The sequence below is a fragment of the Mus caroli genome, unplaced genomic scaffold (assembly GCF_978045245.1).
Source record: "Mus caroli unplaced genomic scaffold, Mus_caroli_1 scaffold_7, whole genome shotgun sequence".
Classification (NCBI taxonomy): Eukaryota; Metazoa; Chordata; class Mammalia; order Rodentia; family Muridae; genus Mus; species Mus caroli.
This window is the reverse complement of record NW_028227262.1, coordinates 67,590,963-67,607,052: the sequence shown is the minus strand read 5'-3', so window position 1 is coordinate 67,607,052 and position 16,090 is coordinate 67,590,963.

The following is a 16,090-nucleotide window of genomic DNA, read 5'->3' as shown; positions in this document are numbered from 1 at the left end:
GAAAGAAAGACAAATGTGCTACAGGAGTGAGCAGGAAAGACTGTCTTCCGTTGATGGGTAAGTCACGTGGCAGACTTACATAGGGTTTGCATCCCCTGCTTTCCTCCTGGGCTGCCTGCCTCCTTCCTATAATTTAGGCTCAAGATAAATTTATTATGCTCCCCTCCCTTGACTTTTGCCCTGTCTTGTCTTTTTGTACATAAAACTTTCTGAGCTGCTTCTTCCGCATTTCTCAATGCAAATGGCTGCCAACTTTTGTGGCCTCTGAATTTGTTATGCAAGTTTCATGTCTCCCTGCTCAGTGTCCTTCAATCACATGTAAAATCCAAATGGGGTGCTGTGCCCCCTTGACTTCCTTCAACATCACATTCCCTTCTGAAGCAAGAATATGGTGATCGTTAACTCTGACCTGTGAGGGGCTATGCCCTTCACACTGAAACATTCTCTTATGGAGTCAGAAAGCTCTTGAAGCTCACAAGATTCAGTGTTATCCTCAAAGTTATGCAAGCTGGAAGCACATTCCAGAGAGGAAGAGGAGCTCTTCTGGGGAGCTTCCTGAGAGCTGGGCAGCTTCTGTGAGGCATCACAACCTCTGCTGGGTGGGTCTCTCAGTGATGGAGCTAGCTGCCTTTGTGCTGCCCATGTTATGTAAGTAACTCCTCACTCACTTCTCCCATAAGCAATCTGAATATACTCATTGGTTCATCAAACTACACATGGGTGGACCTGTTTCTCTGGTCTCTCCTTGGTGCGCTGTGTGAGATAAAAAGACAATTGTTCACACCTCCCCATAGCAAGTTAAAAAACACCAACACATTTAAAGTGAAACGTAGGCCCCCACAACTAATGACTGACGTCTCCCAGAGCCACAGAAGAATGCAGGAAACACTGGAGATTGAGACATGATGCCTTTAATAACATCTAAGATGTTTGTCCTCCACTATGAGACTAATTAAACAAACGGTCCTGAGTTTCAACCTGTTGTCATGAACAATCCATTATGTACCCTGAGTGTGAAGCCCAGGGTCCCTCTCTTGCAGGTGCAGTTGAAATTGCATCACCCTCATCCCTGCTCCTCATCTTTCTCTAAACACCCAACACACTTATTAAGTGGGACGGGCCAGAGATGTTAGATATCCCACATTAAAAGGGATTTCTATTCTGGAGAGGAACTCACATACAGAACTCCATGTTCTGAAGTATATTGCTGATTCCTACCCAGAAAGGCCAAAGATAACATACACAAATATGCATCCAATAGTCTCACTGGTTATACACACACAAACATGCCTGAGGGTAGCACAAACACAGACCAGTATATGTAGTTTCCACTGTTCACTTACTGTGCATAAAATGTACTTATTCATGCTGGAATGCAACACTAAGATACTCTAACTATTAAAAAAAAGCAATATTACAGGAATCTTTTTACAATTATACATCTCTCCTGATTATTTAATTTTTGGGAACTTTTGAGACAGGCTTGATATACAACATCCAATTGTTAATCCATGTACAAGGAGATATTTTGTGGGTTTTCCAGAAAAAAAAATTCTAATTATCTTCCTGCCAACAATAAAAGACAGTCACCTAGAACCAGCAATCATCACTCACTTTTAATCATTGGCCTGTGAAGAAAAGAATAATTTCCGTTTTAATGATTATTCATTAGTATGCATCCAATATAAATTTTATATGCCATCAGTCATTTTTATTTTATTACTGATGTATATGTGTGATGTTTTGTGTGCGTGTGTGTATGTGTGTGTGTGCATGTGTGTATGTGTGTGTGTGTGTGGTATGTGTATAATATGCATCTGTGTAAGTGTGGGCATTCTCACCACAGCATGCAGATGGTAATCAGAGAAAAGCTTTTGGGAGTTACCTTTCTCTTTCAGTCAAGGGGTCAAGGGACCCAGGTCACCAGGCTTGTGCAGCACTGACTCCTGAGCTGTCCTGATTCCCTCCATCAGTCTTTTGATTGCTCCTCAGTTAGCTGATCTAGTCATGTACTTCGAATGCTGTTTTATTATTCAGTGACAACTTTGCATATGTTAATGATATTAAGTATGACTTTACAAGCTATACACTAAACTTACAATCTGGAAGAATAAATAATAAATAATCTGGAAGAATAAATAATAGAGCTGAAATATTTTTTCATAAAACAGAATGCTCTTCCCTACTGGATATATATTATATTATGCAACAGCCTTTTAAACCAGAACACCACCCATAAAGAAACTAGTGCCTTCCTTCTTTCACGGGATGTAACAACAAAAACAGTAACGCCAATGAGAATTACAGTCAAAACTGGAAACCCAAGCTATAAACAACCTTAAAGGACAGAGAGACTTTAATTAAACTTGTAATTTTAAGACCATTTTAGATATATAAAAATGTTCATATGCTCATATATGTGTGTGAATATATGGAGAGAGAGAAAGAGAGAGAGAACCCTGTCAAATCATTATCCAGTTTTCTTTAATGTTAATGCCTATTGTAATTCAAGAAAATTAGTGAAATGTTGTTATAATATCACTAACTAGTCATGAGATTAACTCAGATTTTCACTGGTTTTTCCACTGTTGCCTGTTTGTAAGATAGGAAATCTTAAGATGTTGGGATGCTTTGCTAAGGAAGACATGAAACTCAGTCACCATAAGGACTTGCTTTGGGTAGATACTCTTTTTTTCTATCTGGACCCCTTTGTAGGTAGTAACTAGCCCATAAAAAAAAAAAGAATCTACCAGGAAAGCTTGCATATGTACACCTCTCACCCCATATCGAAATCTAAAGTTCCTATCAGTATCTCAGTGATGGAGTTAAGCACCACCCCTCGTATATGTATATATTCCTCTTTTGAATGTGACCTTATATCTTCATTCTGCTTTGACAATTATTCATTCATTTGATTGACATAGCAGAACATCTGGTGGAATCTTGGGTTCCGGGCTTCTGTGCTAAACACATCCTTTATAATTGTTGTATAAATGAAATTATATGTACATCCCCTATGCTAAAGAGTAATATTAAAAAGCACATGTTTCCTAATGTGTAATATTGGGGACCAAGAACATGACGATAATTTCTGGAGCACAGAAATGAGTGCTCTAGCTCATTGTTGCTAAGCAATGGACAGTAGATCTAGAGAAGGAAAAAAAGTGACAGAATGGCAGTTCATGAGGGCCTATAGAAAACTGGACTGTTATCAACGAATGAGGTGTTTATGGAAGTAAAAGAGCTCAGATATAAGAAGAAGGAAGCCTGTTCACATGTGTCAAGATAGGAGCAGTGCTCAGGACACAAATCCTTTGCTCACACAGCTAACAAGATGAGGCAAAGTAAGAGTTCCATCCCAGTTGAAGTCAGTTGTGCTTTGAATCTGAATCATCTTTGCCAGCTCATGTGTTGATGGTTTAAAAGAGAGTGAGCAGTGCTATTTGGGGAGGTTCTAGAAATGTCTACCGGTAGGGCCTCTAGGTAGGGCCTACAGTTTCTGGAAGACTGTACTTATTGCAGGAAATATTTAAAAAGAACTGCCAAGGTTCCTGTACCACCGGGACCAGAGCTCCCAAGTTCCCTTCTCTGCCACACCAGCCCCACACAATGACTGTCCACACCATGGTCAGCTGCCACAAACACCCAGCAACACAGTCGAAACAAAAATCTAAGAAGCTTATAATTAACAAGTCAGATTTATATATCAATAAACTCTCAATTCACAAGATGCCAATACAATAATTTCAGAACCAACTGATGATGATAATATCTGCCCACCTAGATTAGACAAATCCCAATTATTCTATCTTCTATATCATAACTACTTATGGCTATTTAAAGCCATGCTGGTTCAGGATCTTCTTTCTGTCTGTCTGCCTCCATCTTGCTTTTTCCTTCCTCTCCTCTGAGTCCTGCAACTTTTCACTCCACCTCCCTTTTCACTCTCCAATCACAGGCCTTCTGCTACACTAATATTCTAATGGGACAGGGAAAAACCTACCACATGTATTTTTTCAGATTTTTAATTTTTTTATGATTTATGTGTAGGCATATTTGCCTGTATGTGTTTTTGTGAGTACAGTGCCCACAGAGGCCAGAAGAGGACATCTGGGGCTAGAGTTATAGGCAATGCTGATCAAACTCAACATGGGTGAAACTAGACTTGGGTCTTCTGGAAGATCAGCAAGTTCTCTTAACTGCTGAGCCATCTCTCCATTCTGAGAGACCTTTTGAAGTGTGCATCTCGTCCAGGACCCTTCCTCTATTCTCTTCACTGCTTCCTGTCCCTATAAGGTGCTCGCCATGCTCCACCAAGTACTCTCACCAACAAACTCACCTCACCACAGGCTCACAGCAATGGAGATAGCTGACCATGGGCTGAAACCTCTAAAATCACCCACCCCTTTAAAACTATTTTCTCAAGTATTCTTCACTGTGATGGTAAGTCTCGACAAAATTGTTATATAAAAGTTTCCTCTAAGATTAAAATATTTCATCCTGTAGGAAACCTCCTTAAACATCAAAGTAAACAACTCAAAATAGCTTCAGGAAGTCCCTAAAACTGAGCAGATTCACTACGCCCCTCCCTTCAAGAATAAGCAATAAAATTTCAGACAAGACAAGCTTCAAAAAGACTCTGAGACTGACCAGCTGCCTGGAAGAAGTAGAGCCCAGCTGAGCTGCACTGAAGAGCTTTAGACCTACCTACTATGGCACTTGGAAAGGACACTCTCCAACCTGTTGAGCTGCCTGTAGGCTGTGCCTTGTGTTCCAGGCTTCCAGGTTTTGTCACCACTACTGTGGTGAGCTTTGGTGATGCAGCTGTCTTTGAGTCATTTCTGCTGGTGTAAGTAACCCTTCACCCATATCCTTTTAAGTAACACCAACAAAATTTATTAGGTCACCACATTGGATGTTGGTTATACCTGTACTTTGGTCTGTTGTGGGTCCCTATCTGGAGTGAACAGATATATATGTATCCACCAGGAAAAAACTTTGTCATACAACAATGATCTAGGAGGTAACAGGGGATGAAGAGAAGGACCTGGGAGGGCCAGTGTTGGCTTTGTTAGTTTGACTTCTGTTTTATTTTTCTTTACTGGACATATGGTGGTCTAGAATATAATATTTCTGATATGTACAGCATGCACAAAGACAATATTATAAGCAACCTTGAGGAAAATATTGATTAAGCCTGAGATCCTTTGGTTTCCCAGGAAAAAAAATAAAGGACAATATTTCTTCTCTTCCTTTTCCTTAGAGTATTTTCTTTAGAATACTTGCAGTGGAAAGGTCCTTTCTCCCCTCTTTGAAATGTGTATAAATCCTTCTGAAAACCAGATAGGCCTTTTGTCAGGTTTATGTCCCAGGCACATCTTTCTCAAGGACCTGGAAGCCATCCTTTTGCGATGTAATCATCAAGGCAGATAGAACACCGGTTTCTACCGACAGCTACAAGTTTAACTGTTGGGCATCTTGCTCAAGTTTTAAAACTGCCTTTTTTGTGAAGCTGTGTTTGTTTCCCTTTGGATGTAACTAGCACAGATGAACACCTCAATTAGCCAGTGAATCTGGCTGAATTTGATATGACAAATGCTACCTTTAGATCCTATTACTTGAAGGGTAGTTATTGTTCAGCTCGAATACATGAATTCAGTGGGTTGCATCTGTTTGCTTACACGGAATGTTTGAAATATCTCCTCTTAGTCAATTGCCTGTGGCATGCATCACCTCAGGTTTAATGCTTATTCAGTAGGAAAACTGTCTCTTTCTTCTGCTACCTTTACAGAATGGTTTTCTGGGCTGGGAAAAGCTTTTGTTTCTAATTTTCTTTCTCCAACACAGCCAATATAAAGTGGTTGCTATATAGCAGGCATCTGATGAATTTGGCTTAAGGTGTGATTATGACTTAGATTATCAATAAGAAATGTAAATAGATATTATGAAACAACCCAGTGATGCAAAACAAAAGAACATCCACATGCAAAGAACAGAAGAGAGAAAGATTACCTGAAAGGCTTCACAGTCTTTCTAGTGATGAGAGATGTAGCTAGGGAAAAGTGGGAAAGCATGAAGATCTGATCTGGGAAGGAACCCTAGGAAAGAAGACAGCCATGTTAGTTGCTCTTCTCTGTGAAACAAATCCCTGACAAGACAGCTTAAGTGAAGTGCATGAGTTACATTTCTGTTGCTGTGATAAAATACCACTTATCGAAGGAATAAAGTTTTAGCTGATGGTTCTAGATGAGGAGTCCATGATGGTCAGGGAGGCAGGACAAGATATGGTTCAAGAAGGAAACTTCTTCAACCACAAACACAAAGCAGAGGGAACACATTGGAAATGGGGTGAGGCTGTAAATTCTCAAGTCTCACCAGCGATATTCTTCCTCCTGGAAGGCTCCACCTCCTAAAGGCACCACAACCACCCCAAAGAGCACTGCCAGCCAGAGCCAAATATTGAAAATGTGAGTCTACTGGGGACAATCTTCATTCAAATGACCACAGAAGGGTTTATTTTATCTTGCAGTTCCAAAGTAAGGAAGTCATGGCAACAGCATTTGAGACAGCTAATGACACTAAATACACACTGTAATAGTTGGGATTAGGTGGCTTGATAGAACATTGTGACAAAAGGCAAGTTGGGGAGGGAAGGATTTGTTTTGCTTATTCTTCAATTTCACTGTTCATCATTGAAAGAAGTCAGGGCAAGAACTCAAACAGGGAAAGAACCTAGAGGCAAGAATTGATGCAGAGGCCATGCAGGAATACTTTACTGGTTTGCCCCTCATGACCCAGCTTTCTTATAGAACCCAGGACCATCAGCCAAAGGGTGACTCCTCCCACAGTTTAATGGGTCCTCCCAGATCAATCATTAATTGACAAAAATTTTCTACAGGATTTCCCCGTAGCCTGAGCTTATGAAAGTATTTTCTCAATTGAGGTTTTTTTCCTCTCAGATATCTATAGCTTCTACCAAGTTGACATAAAATTAGTCAGAAAATAGTCAAGAACCAGAGGGAGATGACTCCTAATGTGTTCAGCTTAATTTCTCCTTTTTATTGAGTACAGGACCCCAGTCTATTGGATAGTGCCTCTCATAGTTAGAGTGGGTGTTCCTACTCCAGTTAACCAATTCTAGATAATTCGTTACACAAATGCTCAGATGGGTGATTCATGATTCTAGACCCTGTCAAGTTGATAACATTAGCAAGCAGCAGTGAGGCACAGAGGACAAATAACCAGATGGCTGGGTATATTTTCTATTTTGAGCTTTATCAAAGAAAGGGAAAAATATATTATATAGTTGGAGGCAACTGTAAAAGCAAGAGTGCCATTGCTGCATGTTTCAAAATCTAGAAGGTGCCTCCCTAACTACTTCCCTACTCTACCCAGGACATAACCTCACAACCAGCTGGAAGCTTATCCAGATGAAGAACTAGCATTTTTCAACCTACTTTCAAGTATCAGGTGGTAGTCACTAAGTTGTTAATCACGAGATTTACTACAACATGAAATGCTAGCCTTGCAGCATTAACTGGGGAGGAATATCATCAGCAAACTTCTGAAGGAGGCAGCACTTGTCCAAGGACCTGCAGCCAATAGAATCGGAAGAGCTGAGACACGGTGTTCTTTCCATTGATGTGATAAATATCAAGGCTGAAAACAACTTGGCAAGAAAAGGGCTATTTTGGATTATACTTCTAGGTCACAATCCATCACTGAGGAAAATCTGGACAGGAACTCATGGCAGGAGCAAGAGGCAGAAACCAGGAAGGGAATGCAGTTTCCGGCTCCTTCACTTACTAACTCCTGCTCAGCTAGCTTTCATCTATAGTCCCGGGCCACCTAATGAGGAATGACGCCATCCATGGTGCACTGTACCCTCCTACATCAATCTTCAATCAAGATAATGCCCCCAAGAACATGCCTATGAGCCATTTTGAATAGAACAATTCAATTGAGGTTTCTCTTTCCAGGTAATTCTACATTGTGCCACATTGACAATAAAAACAAACAGAGATGTCCATGAATATCATGACAATAAAAACTAGCCGAGATGGCCATGAATAGCACTGAGCTCTTAGCAGGCCAAGAGAGGGGAAATATTCGTAATATCAGCGAGATATTCCAATCAGCCATAAACATCAGCTGGGCAGGAGCCTGTCAGCCACTCCACCTGCAAAACTTGCCTGACTTCCAAAATCCACAATGCAGTTTGAGAATCCTTATATCATACCCTTATCTGCCCTACAGAAATCCTTGTACATGTGCATAAAACATTTCAAAGTAGAATTGTTTTATCATTCTGAATTGGGAAGAAATGTAACTTCCAAACAGAGAAAAGTAGAAATCAGTACAGCAAAATATCAAATTGTAAATCTTATACACAAAATAACTTGATTGTCATAAAAAGACGTGTTTCTTCTTTTTAATTTTTAAAATTTTATTTTGTGAGTTTTGTATGAGTGGGGGTTGGGGTCAGAGGTCAGTCTCACGTATCTTCATCTACCACTCTTTATTTTGCTTTTTAGGCAGGGTCTCTCATCGAATCTAGAACTCACAAATTGGCTAGTAAACTCCATGAATTCTTATGTCTTCACTGTGGGAGCAGGACCAAGAATGGGGGATAGAGGAATGAGAGGTGATGGAGTCACATGACAAATCTCTGGAAACACACTCCCACACTCCAGAGACCAACATCAGGGTGCATATCTGAGTTTATTGCACATCACATAAGCTTATATACAGTGTTTGAGTCAATCCCAATCCCCAAAGAAAGCCCTGCCTGATGAGGTAACCCAGAAGGACTGGGGGGAGCATCATCACCTATTAGTACTTCCATGAATATGGGAGAAACAACCACCACCCTGGCTTCAGTTCCTGTTAGCTGTATCACAGGTGTTCAGGGAGCCATCTTACGTCTAATGCCACATGCTACAGATCAGGACTCTTCAAGAGGTTGCAAGAGCCTGTGGTACCTTACTCTCCATCCCACTTTTCCTTTCACAAGGTTGACCTCCACATCCCACAAACTTCATCCCACTGCCATTGAGATTAGAGGTATGCACTGCCATGCCTGGCTTTTATGTTGGTGCTGGGGATTCAAACTCATGACCTCATACTTTCACAGCAGACACTTATCTAACTAAGCCATCTTCCCAATCCAACAGTGATATGCTTAGGTTGCACTTTTTATGGACTTGAATGGCTGAATATCCTGTGTGCAGCATAATGAAGTTTTTCTTCCTTCTGTACTACTAACATATGTCAGGGAGAAGCCACTCTGTTGTAATATAAATAGTAAAATAAACTATGAAAAGGAGTGCCACTATGACTTAAGAAGGAATAGTCCGGGGTAAACAACATGGTCAGCAAAAAGGCCATGCTTCTCACTATTCAAAGCCAAGTTTCTCCCAAGGCACTGTCTCCCATACACCTGAACATGGCTGCATCTTACAGTTCAACTGTGTAATGTCCTTGTCCAAAAGGGCATGTGTGGAGCCCTAAGTGGCAGACTTTGGAGTGGAAACTATCATTGTGTCTGGAAAAGCACTCTCATGCCCACACCTATCAGTGTCTGTGGGTAGTCTCAGCAGGTTCCTGTGAACCCAGCTTCAATTTCATCACCATGGTATGTCAAATGAGCTGTGGTGGGCAATGAGCGATACCACACATACCTCATGGCTTCTACATCAATGAGCTATAGCATTTTTAAATATATTACAATTTCCTCCATTGTGCTTCTATTTCTAATCAGAGTCATAGCAATAACACTCATTCTTTCTTGGGTTTTCCTGGCTGTTTCTTGTAGTCATTTTGTTTCATCTCTCTCATTTTGGAATTCTTCATTTCAATTTCTCAGCCAGTTCCAAATATCTCCTTGATTTATATTTTCAGGTACAGCACTTTGGTAATTTGCTTTCTGGTTTCTTCCACATCTGAAAATGCCTCTCCGAGGTTCTTGCACATGAATTATCTTTGGCATGTATGCAGTACTGGGGTCACAATGATTCTTGCTGCAATGCCTCATTGTCTGCTGGAGCTGACAAGTTCCAAGGGGAAGTTTGATTGTCAGCATGAGAACTTTCTGCCTTGAGAAAGGAACCTCTACATATCTAAATTCAGATCCCTTCCATTAACATCACCCTTCAGAAAATTCTGCATTTTTCCCATACTCATTCCATGCTCAGGCATTGAATTCTCTTATAGTTGACCTCCTACATGTATTCATCATAATTATTTTCAATCCCAGCTATCATTTATACATCATTGTTCACTCCCATCTCAGTCCTGGGGTTCACCTTTACCCTTCTTCTGTAGAAAGCAGTTTCTGCAAATATACAGCCTCATAGGTGGGGAAGAAAATGTTTTTATTTTGTTAAAATTCAAAGAATAGAAGAGATCCAATATGGTATTTTTGTAGAATAAAGCATGAATCTGTACTTTTTAGTATTCTTTTCTTTATCTGAATGTGTTTCTTCTTCTTAGGTGCAATACCTTTTTATGTGTTTGTAAAAATACAAACTAAAGTTTCTGAAGTTCCCCGGCTCCACATACTAAGTTGGCTTCCTGGAGAGGGTTTGCTCCCATACTTTAAATCCCTTTCTGATGAAGAGGTGAGATGTTTTCATCTGTCTGTTTATTCTTCTCTGTTTGTTCAGCCTTAAAATGTAAGTGACTGTTGGTGGCTGGGAGTGGGTGGGAGTCATGTATTGTCCAGAAGTTGGAAAGAAGATGTTTCTGAAAGATTGCCTTAGCCCCTTCATCAGCTCTTTGTGGCTGTACAAGAAAAAGGCAACTGCATTGGGCATTGCTGTGGTCTCTTTCCACAGAGTGGAGCAGAACTGTGGGAGAGGAGAGAAAAAGAAAATGGAGGGAGAGGAAACAGGCAACTCAGACTCTGTTTGCTGAAGAGTTTCTTTCTCAAGTCCTCCCTTGAATCACAAAATAAGTACAAAAACCATCCCCCTCACCCCGGCTCCATTTGCCTTATATAAATTCCTTGTCCCAATGTAAGCCAGGTAAGCCATTGCATGGAACACTGATAAAGCAGTGTGTGAAAACCCTGCTCTATAGAACAGAAGAGAACGATCTCTCTCTCTCTCTCTCTCTCTCTCTCTCTCTCTCTCTCTCTCTCTCTCTCTCTTTCTCTCAACATATATATGTGTGTGTGCATGTGTGTATGTAGATAATAGACTGAGAGATAGATAGATAGATAGATAGATAGATAGATAGATAGATAGATAGATGAGAGATAGATAGATAGATAGATAGATAGATAGATAGATAGATAGATGATGGATAGATGAGAGAGAGAGAGAGAGAGATAGATGAGAGATAGATAGATAGATGAGAGATAGATAGATAGATAGATAGATAGATAGATAGATAGATAGATGAGAGATAGATAGATGATGGATAGATGAGAGATAGATAGATAGATAGATAGATAGATAGATAGATAGATAGATAGATAGATAGATAGATAGATTAGAATGACTTACAGGCTGTGTTCCCAATAATCAAACAAAGGCTGGCTATGAACAGAAAGTCCAAGAATCCAGAAGTTGCTCAGCCCACAAGGCTGGCTGTATCAGCTGGTCTTCAATAGATACTAGAATCCCAAAGAAGTAGGCACTAATGCTAGTGAAGCTATGAACTTGTTAGCAAGGCAAGAGCAATAAAATGAAGAGAAAATTCTCCTTCTCCTGTGCCCTTATATGAGCTTCCAGCAGAAGTTGTGGACCAAGTTAGAGGTGTGTCTTCCTACCTCAAGACCCATATTAAAGTCTTTTGTACTCCTGCCTTAAGACCCAGATCAGAAGCAGATCTTCCTACTTCAAATTAAGCAAGATATCTATCACTGGTGTACCCCTCCTGTAGCAGTATAAAGTTAATCTGCTCTAAGCTCCCAGCGGGTGCACTTGCCTCCCTCCACCCACCAGACTTCTCTGGATTTGTGAATGAAAAGGCAATATATACACAGACACAACCTTGATATTTTAATATGCCTTATTATTTATTTTAATATTTTATTTAGCTAACTCAATGGCTGGGCCACTCCTGATCCTCCACATGGCTAAACCAAACTTCCCTCCGACATTTCCAAGTCAACATTTGCTAAATCTATGCTCCATCTTTGCCACCCCAGACCCAATTGGGAGAGTAGCCTCTGGGGCCACTTTCCCAGATTCTTAGCTGGTGGCAGGCTCTTAAGGCTGATCTCTCTCTTTTCCTGTCATGGAGATTCGGTTCCTTCTCTCCTCTGTGTTTCTTGCACAGGAATCCTAAAAGTTCCACCTCTATCCCCCTGCCCAGACATTGACTGCTGGCTCTTTATTGAGTAATCAAAAACCAATTAGGGACAGGGACTCTCAGCATCTGGACATGTAGATTCTTGGATGATTCTGGGAGCCGAATTAAGACAAAGCATTAGAACCAATCCCCTACACCCTTCACTTTTGGATTTTAGTTAATTCCAGATGTAGTCAAGTTGCCATCCGAGAATAGCCATTACCCCACTGACTGGGCAGCTATTTCCCTTTCTCATGAGGGAGACTCAGTGTCACTCAGGAAGTAAAGGAAACTCAGAGCTCTCAAGAAGCTCCTGAAACTTACAGGATTCACAACCCTGGTTTACCCCCTTCCTCCATGATATATAAACTCTAATAATAACTGAGTAGAGAAGACTCTCCAATAGTCCAGCTGGCTGCAGGTAATGAAGAGAACTCTAAGATGCAGCATTCATGCTGGGGTGAAAATTTTAGTGAGGCAGTTTTCTTTGACTTTTACATACTCCTGTGGGTGACCCCCAAGAAACTAATTAGTTCAGCACACTGAACTTGGTCTGTTATCTGTGTCCTATCTGGAGTGTACAGACTTTTGCTCATATCTCCAAAATAAAAGTCACTATCCCTGCCTGCTGTCTTATACTAGAAAGCTGGTAGGTGTTGGATTCTTTATGGATTGAAAAGGAAGTTCAGAATTTGTTTATATCAAATGAGATACAGCCAGGCAGGTACAATGAGCCCTTACCTGAGAAGAGGAGTGGGGAGTGAGCTTTGGATGGCTTCAACCAAATCTCTGCACTGTGCCCTGAGCAGGTGCTAAGATCACAGCAATGTTTTAAACTTTTCGAGTGCAGCCCAGTCACTGGGACTCAGCCAGAGGATTGGATGTTGCTCTACCTACCCCCCGACCCCACGCCCTCCTTTCACAGAGTAAGAATACATACCTCTGAGGTAAAGAACCTTCATGGAGGTAAAAATGCTCACCTTTAAGCTGAGGATGGAGAAGAGTGGAACTCTTCCGATATTTGCATATTTCAGAACGGTGAGAAGGGGACCGACTCTGAACTTCTGCATTCTCACTCAGAATTACATACACATGTTGGATGTATAGCCCAGACCTAAGGGGTCAAACATCCCCACTGTTTGCAGCCCCTTGAGGTCATCCACTCAGCACCAAAAGTTTGGACCAGGATAAGGAGACATCTCCATTGGTCAAGCACTTACCTGGCAAGTATAAGGACCTACATTTGATCCCCAGAACCTACATACAAAGTGGGGTGCAGTGACAGTGGCATGAGTGTAATCCCAGCAATGGTGAGATGGACAGGGGAGACAGGTGACCCCCTGGTTCTCACTGGCCAGATAACTTAGCCTACTTGATAAAGGTCCAAGCCAATGAGAGACCCTGTATTTAAAAAAAAAAAAAAAAGTGAAAGATTTCCTTTCCTGAAGAACAAATATTTAACATTATTCTCTGACCTCTAGACACATAGGTATACACACATGTACCCACAGACATACACTCATATGTATGCACACACACACACACACACACACACACACACACTGAGAATGCAAGTAGATGTCTGTCAGTGCTTATTGACACTTCATACCTCACAGCTTGTCTCAGGATCTAGCTCCAGTCATCGTCTGTCACAGCTTGTGTGTGGCACTCTGTTCAGGGTTACACTCGCGCCAGTTCTGGCTCCTCCACAGATTCCCTGCTGGCTGGGACTCCTTCTGCAGCTTTTCTACACTGCTTCTTGCTGAGATGCCTCTGGCAGATGGAGGGCACATCTCCTTATTCTGCAACTTATACAGAATTGTTCCCAGGCTTTTCTAGTCTCTTGACCGCGTCTGGGAGATTTAGGGTGGGAGCAGGGTTTAAAAGCACAGGGTCAGTCCACTTTCTTGACTCAGACTCCTGAACCTTTATTTTAAACTCTTGTCCTGTGGATCCTGACAGCCCATTTGCAGTGTGTTAAGTGCGGGTGTTTGACAGTCGGCATTTGTATTGTGGCTCCTGGGCCTGATTTACTGAAGACACTATGAAACTGAGATAGAGAGAATATAAAAGCTGGTGTTTCACAGAACCGGGAATTAGAAAACCTGAGTTCCTGTCTTTGACACTGTGTGGGCCCATAACTCAAGGACAACGTCTTTATCTCTGCATCTCGGCTTCTGTCTCTTGTGAACGGGAGAATGCACAGTCCCGTTGTGGAAAACAGCTTCAGGCAAGCAGCTGTGGAAGGCAGGGGTCCGTGAATTCCCATGAACACTTATGTCAGCAAAGGCTTCTTTCGTGCAGCCCTATAGGCCTCTGTAAGTGTGGAGAAACCTACTTACCGCCCGGCACAAAGGCAGCTTAACACCTGCCATGAAGAAGGGAAATTTTTAAATGTTTTCTCGTCTTCAAACTTCTGTCATGATAAATACACTGATCGGATAGATACAACACACTCTTATCGATCTGTGTACTATTTTTCCAACTTCCATCCTTCTGAGAAAGACCTATAACAATAGTCAATGGTCCAGAAGCACACCCTTGTTATTGATCACATACTTCAAATCCCAAAGGAATGTTAAAGGAAAAGTATAATTCTGGAACTAGAAATCTGATTCCTTCCTTGGTTTGAGGGCAAAAACACCAAGCAACAGTTTCCCACGCGGCCAGCTCCTGTCTGCTCCGATGATCCCTCAGAGGCCAGACTAGGAATGAAGCCTACATTTCTTCCCTGACAATGTAGCTTGGCTACACTGTAGCCTTGTTATTAACTACTTTCCTGTCAGCCACATTCATGTGTATTTATGTGAAGTCCAAAAACTAGCAACAGTTATTGCCAATGATCATCTGTGTTAATCAGAACCACTAATCAGGAAACATAAAACATATTCAAATCCCATTGTGTACGACAAGCAAGATTCATCCACAGTGCAGACAGGGTGGGGGGGATCCTGTACTGAGAAGTGCTTTTCAAAGATTCTCCCAGTGGTTTTGGCCATGAGAAGAGAAAATAAAAACCATTTGCTGTTTATCTTTGAAGTCTGAAAGCAACAGAAACGTGAAAAAACAGGTCCTCCACCAGACCTGCCAGCCATATAGAAGACAGAACATCCGACTGTTCATTTAGATACAGATTTTTTCCACTGTTTTCAACTGAAGGTTAAATGCAGAGAGTCTCAGAGCCTTTCTTTTGTCTATGAATACGGGCTTCAAAATGATGGCCCAAATTCAAGAGTGATTCAGCCGTTGTAAGGCATGTTCACCGCTGCTGACAGGAGCCTTGATAACCCAAGGATTTCCTAACAAATCTAACTCAAAGGGGAAAATGTTTGGAAAGAAGAATTATAGAGTTTTATTTGTGAAAATCTGACTGACTGGATTTTTTAATCTGCAAAGCAATTTGGTTTGTTCATTTAATGGTGTCTTTTTCTGCAACTGGGTAATGTTTTCTTTGGCAAATGGTTGCTGAGAACGTCATTTTATATGCTGCTTCTCTGAGAGTTAACAAATGATCCCAGTTGGCTTCCATCCCCAGCATCCAATATGGAAACATCTGTATCCTAGTGCCAGCACCCTACCACCTCCTCAGACTCCACAGGCTGCTCCTGCCTACCCCACCCACTCCCAGCATCCAATATGGAAACATCTGTATCCTAGTGCCAGCACCCTACCACCTCCTCGGACTCCACAGGCTGCTCCTGCCTACCCCACCCACTCCCATTCAGCCATCTGGAAACTACAGCTTCAAATTGTCTTCTTATGATCTGCCATCCAGGTAGAAGAAGTTGGGAAA